Source organism: Pinus tabuliformis, chromosome 3_2 (assembly GCF_031772625.1).
Source record: "Pinus tabuliformis cultivar Carrire ecotype Pingquan chromosome 3_2, CPIR1, whole genome shotgun sequence".
NCBI classification, from domain to species: domain Eukaryota; kingdom Viridiplantae; phylum Streptophyta; class Pinopsida; order Pinales; family Pinaceae; genus Pinus; species Pinus tabuliformis.
Genome location: NC_142302.1, coordinates 495,995,698 through 496,009,879, shown reverse-complemented (window position 1 = coordinate 496,009,879; position 14,182 = coordinate 495,995,698). Strand labels below are relative to the sequence as shown.

The 14,182-nt window shown below is 38.2% G+C and overlaps 2 long non-coding RNA genes across 4 annotated transcripts in view; both read right to left on the bottom strand.

Annotated features, from left to right (window-relative positions):
- Positions 1 to 472: 472 nt before the first annotated feature.
- Positions 473 to 2,175, bottom strand: LOC149181456 (uncharacterized). The gene is made up of 2 exons (XR_016257012.1): positions 1,997 to 2,175; positions 473 to 1,449 (listed from the first exon to the last, which is right to left on the bottom strand). It is a non-coding gene; the product is annotated as an uncharacterized LOC149181456 (long non-coding RNA).
- A 35-nt stretch (positions 2,176 to 2,210) lies between these two features.
- Positions 2,211 to 14,182, bottom strand: part of LOC149181455 (uncharacterized) — a 29,270-nt gene continuing 17,298 nt past the window's right edge. Inside the window, exons 3-6 of one of the 3 annotated variants that reach the window (XR_016257011.1) lie at positions 6,296 to 7,258; positions 5,800 to 6,198; positions 3,788 to 5,217; positions 2,211 to 3,277 (exon numbers count right to left, since the gene is read on the bottom strand). This is a non-coding gene — a long non-coding RNA (uncharacterized LOC149181455). Of the gene's footprint in view, positions 3,278 to 3,665; positions 5,218 to 5,799; positions 7,259 to 14,182 lie in introns of all 3 variants that reach the window. The other 2 variants (XR_016257010.1, XR_016257009.1) reach the window with 2 other exon arrangements.

Here is a 14,182-nt window from a genome sequence, read left to right as displayed (position 1 = left end):
AGATCCATATGAACTATGCTAATAAACAGTTGTTTGATCCACAAGGATGTATAAGTCTTCAAAGCACATATACCACGTATTAGAGTAGATTATCACTATCTACAAATCAGAGATGAGCGCAGCAACGAATGAAATTGAAACCCCAAATTGTTGCGGAAGTGTGACTGTGCAAGAGAAGCATACAAATAGTTAAATGTTTAACTGGCCATGCATTAAGAATACTGCCAAAGAGATCATAACTAAGCAGTAACGGAAAGCTGAAGAACCTCAGAACAGTCATCAATCCTGGCATAGCCAACAGGCAGTTCAGAATATTGGCCAAGAAGGATCAATACTTTACAACCCATAAAGGCATCATCTCCAAGTTATCATATCCAACGACCTTCTCACCGAAGCAGCTGTTCTACAATATTGCCCAAGAGCCAACTCCAGAGAACAAGAAGCCACGATACAACCGCTAAAAATAATCCAATACCTTCATCTGCTTGGCAGAATAAGAAAGCTGGTTATAAAACAACTTTTAACGACTACTCCAATATCTTCATCCTCTTTGGCAGAATAACGCTGGCCATAAAAGACATTTGAGATCAAGTCTTGGAAAATAGTACTGAGATAAACACTCACATGACATGCTCTGGATTTGCAGTGGAATGCTCAACTGACCTTCGGCTATTTTTGTTGAAATCGATAATCAGCATGCCTCTTCTGTCATAGTTCGAATCCTATCTTAACTATTGGATGAAAGGCTGAAAGGCTCGTGGAATTGATGACATTTGGTGGTTGAAATGTCACTCCCATATGGTAGAAGATAATCACTACCAGTGTGACTTGGTGCACTCCCTTTCATCATTCTCTATTGCATCAGATAATGCTGTCTAACTTTCTAACAGATTAATTTTAAAAATCTTTGCAACTCTTTCAAGGATATAATGAGGAGTGGAATCATCAGATATTCCGAGGGTTCAAAGTGGGGTGTGAGGCACCCACGTCCTATTTTCATTATCCAAAATATTCCTGCTATAAGCCCCGGTGGAGCCAATTGTTATGAGCACCGATCTGCGCCTCTTACAGGGGATAAATGCGGTGGTGTCGCAGTCTACTGAGCCGCTGAAGGGATTCGGGTAGATAATGATACATGATATCAACCATATTGCAGAAGCTCTGGCACTCATTTTAGAGTGTCTGCCTTTGTTAGGCTTGATCTCAATGCCGCCATTCAAACAGAGAAAAAGGTGGAAGATTTCTGTTTGTTGTAATAAGCAAGGGCTTGTCCGACATCAAGATGCTTTCCCCCGAAGATCAGATGCTGCTGGTCGGAGGGAATCCATTATTTGGCCTGGATCTTATCTTTTGACATCTTTAACAGTGTAAAAGCTCTCAACCTCGAGAGTTATGGTCTTAATAAGAGTTTTGACAAAAATGAAACTGGAATATAACTATCAGATATACCTGTAAATCATCACAAGCAAGCAATTTTCTTTTGGTCAAAATCGTTTATTTAGCAACATATTATGAAAAACAGTGCCAAATTCCGTAAGAAAATGAGAAACCGTTGCCTCCCAAGGATGAGAAATATAATTCATAAACTAAAAGGACTCCCAAGCCAAAACTTTAAGCATTTGCCAAAAAATAACTCTTCGCATAAATAATTCTTCAAGATGCATTTTCCATCATATATTCAAAGTGAATTATAAACAACAAGGGCAGTGATCATATAAGTATATTGATAGCTTGATGCCACAGTGTTCTGAAAATAGATCCATATGAACTATGCTAATAAGCAGTTATTTAATCCACAAGGAAGTATAACAGTCCTCAAAGCACATATACCATTATTTGATCCACAAGTATAACAGTCCTCAAAGCACATATACCATGTATTTAGAGTAGATTATAACCATCTACAAATCATAGATGAGCGCAGCAACGAATGAAATTGAAACCCCAAACTGTTGTTAACAGTAAACGGAAGTGTGACTGTGCAAGTGAAGCATACCAGTAGTTAAATGTTTAACCATTCAAGTAATCAGGCCATGCATTAAGAGTACTGCCAAAGAGATAATAACGAAGCAGTAAAACCGAGCGCTGAAGAACCTCAAAACAGTCATGAATCTGGACATAGCCAATAGGCAGTTCAGAAAATTGGCCGAGAAGGATCAATACTCGTAAAGGCAACCCATATGGCATAAAGGCATCTCCAAGTTGTCATCTCCAATGACCTTATCACCAAAGCAGTTGTTCTGCAATGTCGCCCAAGAGCCAACTCCAGAGAACAAGAAGTCACGATACCACTGCTAAAAATACTCAAATATCCTCATCCTGCTTGGCAGAATAAGAAAGCTGGCTATAAAACAACTGCTAACGACTAGTCCAATATGTTCATCATCCATGGCAGAATAATGTTGGCAATAAAAGACATTTGAGATCAAGTCTTGGAAAATAGTACTGAGATAAACACTCACATGACATGCTCTGGATTTGCAGTGGAATGCTCAACTGACCTTCGTCTATTTTCGTTGAAATTGATAATCAGCATGTCTCTTCTGTCATAGTTCGAATCCCATCTTTTGGATGAAAGGCTGAAAGGATCATGGAATTGATGACAATTGGTGGTTGAAATGCCATTCCCATATGGTTAGATTATAATCACTACCTGTGTGACTTGGTGCACTCCCTTGTATCATTCTCTATTGCATCAAGTAATGCTGTCTGACTTTCTAAAAGATTAATTTTGAAAATCTTTGAAACTCTTTCAAGGATATAATGTGGCACCCATGTCCTATTTTCATTATCCAAAATATTCCTGGTATAAGCACCGATCTGCACCTCATTACAGGGGATAGATGTGGTGGTGTAGCAGTCTACTGAACCGCTTAAGGTATTCAGGTATAGACAAAGATACATGATAAAGGGGAAATTCTTATAAACCCTTAGCATGATGCAAATACCGTTGAAAAGAAGGACGCACTTCTTCAACTATGTTGCTGAAGCACTGGCACCATTTTAGAGTGTCTGCTTTTTCTAAGCTTGATCTCAATACTGCCCTTCAAACGGGGAAAAAGGTGGAGGATAGATTCCTTCCGATCGTTGTAATAAGCAAGGGTTCGTCCATCATCAAGATGCTTTCCTGTGAAATCAAACGCTGCTGGTCGGAGGGAATCCCTTCTTTGGCCTGGATCTTCTTTGGTAAAAGCTCTCAACCTCGAGAATTATGGTCTTAATAAGAGTTTTGACAAAGATCTGCTTCTTGAAACTAGAATATAACTAACAGATATACCTGTAAATCATCAGAAGCAAATTTTTTTGGTCAAAATTGTTTATTTATCAACATATTATGAAAAATCAGTACCAAATTCCATCAGAAAATTAGAAACCGTTGCCTTCAAAGGATGACAGCAAAAGTAATTCTTAAACTGAAGGAAAAGCTATCCAAAGCCAAAACTTTAAGCAGTTGCCAGAAAATGGCTCTTCACCAAAACTCCAGAGCTTCAAGAGGCATTTGCCATCATATATTCACAGTGAATTATAGCTAACAAGGGCAATGATCATATAACTATATTGATAGCATGATATCACAGTGTTCTCAAAGTAGATCCATATGAGCTATGCTAATATACAATTGTTTGATTCACAAGGAAGTATAACAGTCCTCAAAGGAAATATACCGTGTATTTAGAGTAGATTATCACCATCTACAAATCAGAGATGAGCGCAGCAACAAATGAAATTGAAACCCCAAACTGTTGTCAACAATAAACGGAAGTGTGACTGTGCAAGTGAAGCATACCAGTAGTTAAATGTTTAACCATTCAAGTAATCAGGCCATGCATTAAGAGTACTGCCAAAGAGATCATAACGAAGCAGTAAAACCGAGCGCTGAAGAACTTTAAAACAGTCATGAATCTGGACATAGCCAACAGGCAGTTCAGAAAATTGGCCGAGAAGGATCAATACTCGTAAAGGCAACCCATAAAGCCATCTCCAAGTTGTCATCTCCAATGACCTTATCACCGAAGCAGTTGTTCTGCAATGTCGCCCAAGAGCCAACTCCAGAGAACAAGAAGTCACGATACCACTGCTAAAAATACTCAAATATCCTCATCCTGCTTGGCAGAATAAGAAAGCTGGCTATAAAAACAACTGCTAACGACTACTCCAATATCTTCATCATCCATGGCAGAATAATGTTGGCGATAAAAGACATTTTAGATCAAGTCTTGGAAAATAGTACTGAGATAAACACTCACATAACATGCTCTGGATTTGCAGTGGAATGCTCAACTGACCTTCGGCTATTTTTGTTGAAATCGATAATCAGCATGCCTCTTCTGTAATAGTTCGAATCCTATCTTTTGGATGAAAGGCTGAAAGGTTCATGGAATTGATGACATTTGGTGGTTGAAATGCCATTCCCATATGGTTAGATTATAGTCACTACCTGTGTGACTTGGTGCACTCCCTTGTATCATTCTCTATTGCATCAAGTAATGTTGTCTGACTTTCTAAAAGATTAATTTTGAAAACCTTTGAAACTCTTTCAAGGATATAATGCGGCACCCGTGTCCTATTTTCATTATCCAAAATATTCCTGGTATAAGCACCGATCTGCACCTCATTACAGGGGATAGATAGTCCTGGTATAAGCACCGATCTGCACCTCATTACAGGGGATAGATGGTCCTGGTATAAGCACCAATCTGCACCTCATTACAGGGGATAGATGTGGTGGTGTCGCAGTCTACTGAACCGCTTAAGGTATTTGGGTAGACAAAGATACATGATAAAGGGGAAATTCTTATAAACCCTTAGCATGATGCAAATACCGTTGAAAAGAAGGACGCACTTCTTCAACTATTTTGCTGAAGCACAGGCACCATTTTAGAGTGTCTGCCTTTTTTAAGCTTGATCTCAATACTGCCCTTCAAACAGGGAAAAAAGTGGAGGATAGATTCCTTCCGATCGTTGTAATAAGCAAGGGTTCGTCCGTCATCAAGATGCTTTCCTGCCGATAATTGTAATAAGAAAGGGTTCGTCCGTCATCAAGATGCTTTCTTGCGAAGATCAAACACTGCTGGTCAGAGGGAATCCCTTCTTTGGCCTGGATCTTCTTTGGCATCTTTAAAGGTGTAAAAGCTCCCAACCTCAAGAGTTATGGTCTTAATAAGAGTTTTGGCAAAGATCTGCTTCTTGAAACTAGAAAATAACTAACAGATATGCCTGTAAATCATCAGAAGCAAATTTTTTTGGTCAAAATTGTTTATTTACCAACATATTATAAAAAATCAGTACCACATTCCATCAGAAATTTAGAAACCATTGCCTTCAAAGGATGACAAACGTAATTCATAAACTGAAGGAAAAGCTATCCAAAGCCAAAACTTTAAGCAGATGCCAAAAAATGGCTTCACATAAACAAAAAATCACTCTTCACATAAACAATTTTGGAGAACACCAGTGGGACTAGTTGCAAATCGATTCCAAACACCAAAACTCCAGAGCTTCAAGAGGCATTTGCCATCATATATTCACAGTGAATTATAGCCAACAAGGGCAGTGATCATATAACTATATTGATAGCATGATATCACAGTGTTCTCAAAGTAGATCCATATGAGCTATGCTAATATACAGTTGTTTGATTCACAAGGAAGTATAACAGTCCTCAAAGGAAATATTCCATGTATTTAGCATAGATTATCACCATCTACAAATCAGAGATGAGCGCAGCAACAAATGAAATTGAAACCCCAAACTGTTGTCAACAATAAACGGAAATGTGACTGTGCAAGTGAAGCATACCAGTAGTTAAATGTTTAACCGTTCAAGTAATCAGGCCATGCATTAAGAGTACTGCCAAAGAGATCATAACAAAGCAGTAAAACTGAGCACTGAAGAACCTCAAAAGAGTCATGAATCTGGACATAGCCAACAGGCAGTTCAGAAAATTGGCCGAGAAGGATCAATACTCGTAAAGGAAACCCATAAAGGCATCTCCAAGTTGTCATCTCCAACAACCTTCTCACCGAAGCAGCTGTTCTACAATATCGCCCAAGAGCCAACTCCAGAGAACAAGAAGCCACAATACCACTGCTAAAAATACTCCAATATCTTCATCCTGCTGGGCAAAATACGAAAGCTGGCTACAAAACAGCTGGTAACGACTACTCCAATATCTTCATCCTCCTTGGCAGAATAAGGCTGGCCATAAAAGAAATTTGAGATCAATTCTTGGAAAACAGTACTGAGATAAACAATCACGTGCCGTTCTGGATTTGCAGTGGAATGCTCAACTAACCTTCGGCTATTTTTGTTGAAATTGATAATCAGCATGCCTCTTCTGTCATAGTTCGAATCCCATCTTAACTATTGGATGAAAGGCTGAAGGCTCATGGAATTGATGACATTTGGTGGTTGAAATGCCATTCCATATGGTAGAAGATAATCACTACCAGTGTGACTTGGTGCACTCCCTTTTATCATTCTCTATTGCATCAGATAATGCTGTCTGACTTTGTAAAAGATTAATTTCGAAAATCTGTACAACTCTTTCAAGGATATAATTAGTGGAATCATCAGATATCCAGAGGGTTCAAAATATCCAAAATATTCCTGGTATAATTCCTTGAGGAACCAATGGATATGAGAACCCATCTGCACCTCTTACAGGGCACAGGTGTGGTGGTGTCGCAGTCTAATGAGCCGCAGGAGATTCCCGGTATAAGCCCTGGAGGAACCAATGGATATGAGCACAGATCTGCACCTCTTACAGGGTACAGATGTGGTTGTGTCGCAGTCTGCTGAGCCGCAGAAGGGATTCGGGTAGACAATGATACATGATAAAGGGGAAATTCCAATAAACCCTTAACATTATGCAAAAACCGTTAAAAAGGAGGATACACTTCTTCAACTATATCGCTGAAGCTCTGGCACTCATTTTAGAGTGTCTTCTTTTCTTAAGCTTGATCTCAATACCGCCCTTCAAACAGAGAAAAAGGTGGAGGATAGATTCCTTCTGATTGTTGTAATGAGGGTTCGTCCATCATCAAGATGCTTTCCTGCAAATATCAGACTCTGTTGATCGAAGGGAATCCCTTCTTTGGCCTGGATCTTATCTTTGACATGAATCCCTTCTTTGGCCTGGATCTTATTTTTGACATCTTTAACGGTGTAAAAGTTCTCAACCTCAAGAGTGATGGTCTTAATAAGAGTTTTCACAAAGATCTGCATCTTCAAACTGGAATATAGCTAACAGATATACCTGTAAAGTATCACAAGCAACTTTTTGGTCAAAATTGTTTATTTATCAACGTATTACGAAAAAACAGTATCAAATTCCATAAGAAAATGAATTTTTTTGGTCAAAATTGTTTATTTATCAACGTATTACGAAAAAACAATATCAAATTCCATAAGAAAATGAGAAATCGTTCCCTCCCAAGAATGACAAATGTAATTCATAAACTAAAAGGAAAAGCTCACCAAAGCCAAAACTTTAAGCAATTGTCAAAAGATAACTCTTCACATAAAACGAAGAAGAGTAGGAGCTCTAACAAGGTTGCGTGACAAAATTTTATACACTAAGCTACAAAAACAATAAAATGCAGAACGCAATATAGCCTTGATAGCTATATTTTCATTCAAAATAAAATACACGCATTAGAAAACGAATTTTTAAGATATGAGAGCTTAAACAAAAAAAAACATAGACCACCTGTAAATACAAACCCAGAAAGAAACCTAAAAGCTTGCACATCAAGAAATATAAGCTACAGAAAATAAATATTACCGTCATAACCACATACAGTCAGAGGCACAGAGCAAGATCTAATGGGAATCAACTCCTAAGTAGTGAAATAATGAAACGTTTTTTTGGCCTGAACAATGTGATGCATTTACAAAAGCTTTTTCCCCATATAGCTGTTGTTGTAGCTTAATCAAGTTCACCATAAACTACATTTCTCAAAATATAGTCAAGTATGTCAAAGACAGGTGAATAGGAATCTGTGCCAACCAATATGCTTGGAAGAGGCCACAAGGCAAGCCACCAAATTTTCTGATCAGATTATGTTCTTTGAATTTATAAGTATATTGGAATCTTGGATACTTTTTATAGAATCTACATTTGCAAGAAAAACCTGGAAACTTTGCCAGCAGACATATTTTAGATCTAGCAGTGAAAACGAAATGTCATTGGTGCATAGATGATAATTCATCAATTAAATGATCTAGCAGTAAAAATTAAATTTCATTGGTGCATAGATGGTAATTGAGATTGTCCAGGACAGGAGAAAATTATGGAGCAGCCTCAAAATTTTGAAGCAGCTTCAGAGGCAGCAGATTGTAATTGCCTTCCAGAATCAAAAAAATAGCTTCAAGTTTGCCATCACCTAATCTGCCATAAACTCCATGAACAAATGAATAGATACAGAAGTCCTGAACTCAATGGACAAATGAATGAAAACAGATAATACAGAAGTCCTGAACTCAATGGAGAAATGAATAGAAACAGATAACGGACCAAAATGAATAGGAATATAATGCACTTCCTGCGACAAGTATTGGCATGACAATTGAGACCTTCCAGGACAAGAGAACTAAAAAAAAAAAAAATTGGCTTCAATTTTACCATCATCTAATCTGTCCTAAACTCCAGGAACAAATGAATAGATACAGATGTCTTGAACTCAATGGACAAATGAATAGATACAGATGTCCTGAACTCAACGACAAATGAATAGAAACGGATAACAAACCAAAATGAATAGGAATATAAATGAACTTCCTGCAAAAATTGAGAACCGATTAATTAATTTTAGATTGCATTCCTGCGACAATTGAGAACCAATTAATTAATTTGATATTGCATTGTTGTAGATATGGAGATCAAATTTTACATATTTTGTCCAGTGAGACCTATATGTGAGAACCAAGGTTTCATGTTCCCATTATTGTTACAGACCGTTGAATTTTCAGTCCTCCCTGTCCTCGTTCTGAAACATGCAATAGATCATCAAGTCGGGATACAGGGCTGCAACTAGGAAAGCTCATAAACAAGGGAAAAAAAAAATCTGAAACATGCAATAGATCATCAAGTCGGGATACAGGACTGCAATTAGGAAAGCTCATAAACAAGTAAAAAAAAAAAAAAATTATAAAAAGGCATTCTATATAACGACAATGAGATACAAGATGATACAGAAACTGACCGTGCTTTGCCACTTGTCAGTTTCCCATTGTTGTGCCCTACAAAAATATTTACTAAATTGTGTGCGTTCCATTACCCTTTGGATGTATGTGAATAATCCCGATGCATACAATGGTAGTCAGAGATGGTTCATAAGACATTACTTGCACCAAAGGCTCTGCTATAATGGACATAGCTTTTGGGTGCAGTCATTGGATTACCTCAGTTATGGCTAAATATGGGTGAGACTCCTCCCATGGCTTGAAATGCATCGTAAATACTCCACCGGTGAGGAAATTTTCAGTCTCTCCAGCAAACAATCTCCCAAGCTGTCAAGAGGCATCCATGTCACATGGATAGATGAGGGGAATCGAGATAAGGAATTACTAACAGACAGAGAGGTCGATGCATTAATGAATGGAGTGTTCACCATTGCTACACACCTCGGACCAATACCCAAATTAATCAACATCTTTCAAATGAAAGACCAATTAACTTGATCATAAGCTTTGCTTATGATCTATCTTCAGGAAAAGTGATTGTTGGCTAGTCTCTTGGCCCCCTTGAAAGCTTTCCATGTGGAAAATGCAGCGTTATGAATATATCTCCGCTAAGCAAACCTTATTTTAGATTGCCACACTACATACCAGGTAAATATCGACCAATTAGAAATCCAGAGAGATCCCTTTGAAACTTTCTGTTTATAATGAGCAGCTTTTAATAATTCGATTTCCAGAGAGATCCACTTGAAACTTTCTGTTTATAGTGAGCAGCTGCAAATAATTCAAAATTGGTTGTGTTCAGATTTAATGTCTTTGGAAGTAGAACATGAACAAATATATTAACTCTGCACACTTTCAGGTCCTAAAAATTATTTATTCACCATCTGCTGGTCATCCAAATTTAAATCGGTCCTATTCAGTTTGGATGTTTGATTGGTCTAAGATACTGGAGCGTGTTCTTTGATCTCTGCCTCCTCTGACTCCTGACAACTGCCTCTAGGTTCATATTTAAGCTCAAGGGCATCGAGATGGTGTATTTAAGCTCAAGGTAGTACTCTCTCTATTTCTTATGGAGCGTGTTCTTTGATCTCTGCCTCCTCTGACTCCTGACAACTGCCTCTAGGTTCATATTTAAGCAAAAGGGCATCGAGATGGTGTATTTAAGCTCAAGGTAGTACTCTTTCTATTTCTTATGATTTTCATATCGGTATATCTCTTTTTGGGGTCTGTAGCATAACTTTACAACTGACCATCATATTTAAGCTCAAGGGCATCGACATGTTATATTGAAGCTCAAGGCAGCACTCTCTCTATTTCTTATGATTTTCATATTGGTATATCTTTTTTTGGGGCCTATAAAATAACTTTACAACTGACCAAGCATAGGGGCATCGCTGAGGTGGTATGATGATCATGGTGGTTTCTCAGATAGTTTAATGAACTGGACCATCTTTCCAAACACAAGTTGAATGCTAGCATCAAACATGCAATTGATTATGTCAAGCAGTTTCCTCCTCTAATTGTACCTTTGACAACTAATTCCATTGCATTTGTGGTGGGTGATTTTTGTAGCCATTCTTATCATTATTGTTTTCTTGGATCAATCTCTTTTTGAGGCACATCTATTTGGCCACAATTTGTTTTATTTGAAATTGTAACAACAATCCGTATAAAAGCTATCACATACAGTTTGCCTTCTCAGCAGACCCAGGGCCAACTGTTATTAAGTTTAAAGATATTATCTCCATCAATTGTCAAAATAGTTCCTGACTGAAATATTAGGATTGTGAATTTCCAATTCCATGAGAAGGCATCTTTCACACTGAATTTAGTGTATAGACCATTCCAGCAATGTAAACATGACACTCATTTCTCATGTCAATAATGATAGATACTTATCTCAAAATAAGACAAGGCAAATGAGTCGAGGACTGCAACTCTCTGCCCAACCATACATGGGGCTGCATTGTGGTTTTCTTGCAACCCAATCACCCCCAAGCTAGATTGAGTTAAGGAGGTATGCTCAAGGGATGAGACCAACACTGCCAACTGAATATACTGCAGACAATCCAAAGGTCTGCCACCTCCACCTTGAATAAACACAAAGGAATCCAGAGACCTATGTCTCCACCCCTCAACAAAGCACAAGGGAGTCTAAAGACCTATGTCTCCACCCTCAACCAAACAAAAGTGAGTCCTCGCAATCTCCCGTTGACCGATTTTGACTCGTGGTCAACGTGATTTTGACTTGCAAGTCAGTGATTGCAATGGGCTCGGGCGATGAGTCAGAAAAATTAGGATAAAGTCAACGGTATTTTTTTTGGGTTTGCGTTTTTATTTTCCTTATTGCCGCCACACCCGTGGAGTTCGTTGTTGGTTTTCTATTGCAGCACGTGGAGACTAACATCGCAAGCGTTACAACTTACTTTGTCGTCTAGCCACTTTGACGAAACTTTGTCTTTGTCGTTCGACACATGCAATCACCAATTCTGGATAGCAAATAGGTCGATTAGAGCTCGGCTTTCATTTTGTAACTTGTTGCTGCCCACACATCACAGCCACACTGAGTGTTGCATGTCATAGTCACGACTTACAGCAGTCTTGTTGTCGCCCGCCTATTCGGATTTTAGTCACACTACAATGTCGCGGCCCACCTATCCTAAAGTAAGTCGACTCAACTAAACTTGTCGAACTGTCAGTTGAACTTCGCGGAACAGTGAAGTTCTATCATGAAGTAAGTCAACTCAACTGAACTTGTCGAACTGTCAGTTGAACTTCGCGAAATAGTGAACTTGTGAGATGTCGAACTTTGAAGGTTCTGACTTTGAATTCACATTAACATACATAATATGTGTTTTTCCATTAAACTTTCCATAGTTTATTTATGGTGAATTCAGTGACAATTTTTATGGTAGCAATAGTAATAAAATTTGAATCATGTTTTTGGTTGGGCGTTAATCCTGGTGGAAATAAAGATCGATTTAAGGAGTGATCCTTTTCATCCATGGTCGGTGGTGATCATTTCAGTAACATAAATTTATTTGGGTTTAATCCTGGTGGAAATAAAGATGGATTTAAGAAGAGATCCTTTTCATCCATGGTTGGTGGTGATCATGTCAGTTACATAAATTTATTTGAAGTCAACACGGGGACATTAAACTGAGGGTTGTCAAAGGATGGATTCATTGGCTTTTATTTGTTTTTATTTTTATTTAATCATATTTTACTTCCATTGAAGTGGAATAATGGTGAAGGGTGGCTCTTACTGGGGATTCAATAGCAATTTTTATGGTATCAATAATAATAAAATTGTCGGGGTTCACCCTAGTGTAAATAGAGCTAAATTTAATCTCAGATCTTTTCTACCAATGGTCAGTGGTGATCCTATCAGTAAAAATAATGGCGGTGCTGTAAAAATAGATGTGGGTAAAACTGTTGCTAAAGAATGCCCTCAGAGACACAAGCGTACCAAGTATTATCATCTGGTAATTTTGACCAATAGACAATGTTGATTGTTATTTCTTTTCCTTCATTTGATTTTTAACCAATTTTTTCCCGAAATCTAGTCTATATGACAATACCCATTATTGGTTGTGCTGAGTTGGGTTACCTTTTGTTGCATGGATCACAAAGCAGATCACATATATATTCATCTTTTAAATTTTAACTTCTTCATTATGATTAAGAAAGTTTCCAGGTTTGCAATGTGCATTGATTTCATTTAATTTTTCAGTTTTTTGTATCATTTTTATTTTTATTTTTTGTCTATTACGGGCCTACAAGAGCCACAAATTAAACACAAGTCCAAAAATTAATAATGCCGAGGGAGGACTTTGCTTGAGCTTATTGTGACAAGATTCCTAAAGACCCCAGGCTCCTTTGTAAATTTTGCAAAGTGAAATGTAGTGGAGGCATTTATAGTTCAAGTACCACCTTGCACAGATACTCAACCATGATATCTCTGCGACAATGTTGACGAAAATGTCAAACACCAAGCAATCTCGACCCTTGATATGTTGAGCCAGCCTAATGCTAAGAAAGCAAAGCAAAGCAAAATAAAGAAATAGGAACTCTTGGAGTTGACCATTCTTCTTCCAATACCCCCTTGCCATCTCCCTCTATTGAACCCTCAATGTCGTTCCCAAGTTTCCCACACATGCCTCCAAGTCCAAGCCAAACTCAAGGCCAAATGAATCATCATGCACTCAACAATGGAGGTGGAAACATATACACTTTTTTGCGCCCAACACAAAAACTGGTTCCCAAAGAAATAGGAACTCTTGGAGTTGACCATTCTTCTTCCAATACCTCCTTGTCACCTCCCTCTGTTGAATCCTCAATGTCATTCCCAAGTTTCCCACACATGCCTCTAAGTCCAAGTCAAACTCAAGGCCAAATGAATCATCCTGCATTCAACACTGGAGGTGGAAGCATAAACACTTTTTCGCTCCCAACACAAAAACCGGTTCCCAACCTACCTTGGATGGCACTGGTTGGAAAAAAAATATCCATAGTCAGGCAAGGAAGGCCATTACTAGCTTTTGGTACTATTCTGATACACTTTTCCATTGTGCCAGAAGTCCTCATTCGCAAGCTATGATTGATGTAGTTGTTGTTGCACGTCCAAGGTTCAAAGCCCCTTCATCGAGAACCTTAGGACAAATTTGTTGTTAGAGAGTGTTGAAGATGTCACCTTAGGACAGATTTGCTGTTAGAGAGTGTTGAAGATGCCATACTTGTGCTATCTGAGTTTCATTCATCATGGGTAGAAACATGGTGCACTATCATGAGTGATGGATGGACAGATCAGAGGAATAGAACTTTAATAAATTTCCTTGTATCTTGTCCAACATGCATAATGTTTCTCAAATCAGTGGATGCCTCAAACAAGGTTAAGACTACCCAAGTCGCTCAAGAAGTGGGAGAAGAACATGTTGTACAAACTGTCACTGAGAATGCAGCTAATTATATGGTTGCTGGTAGACTTTTTGAGATT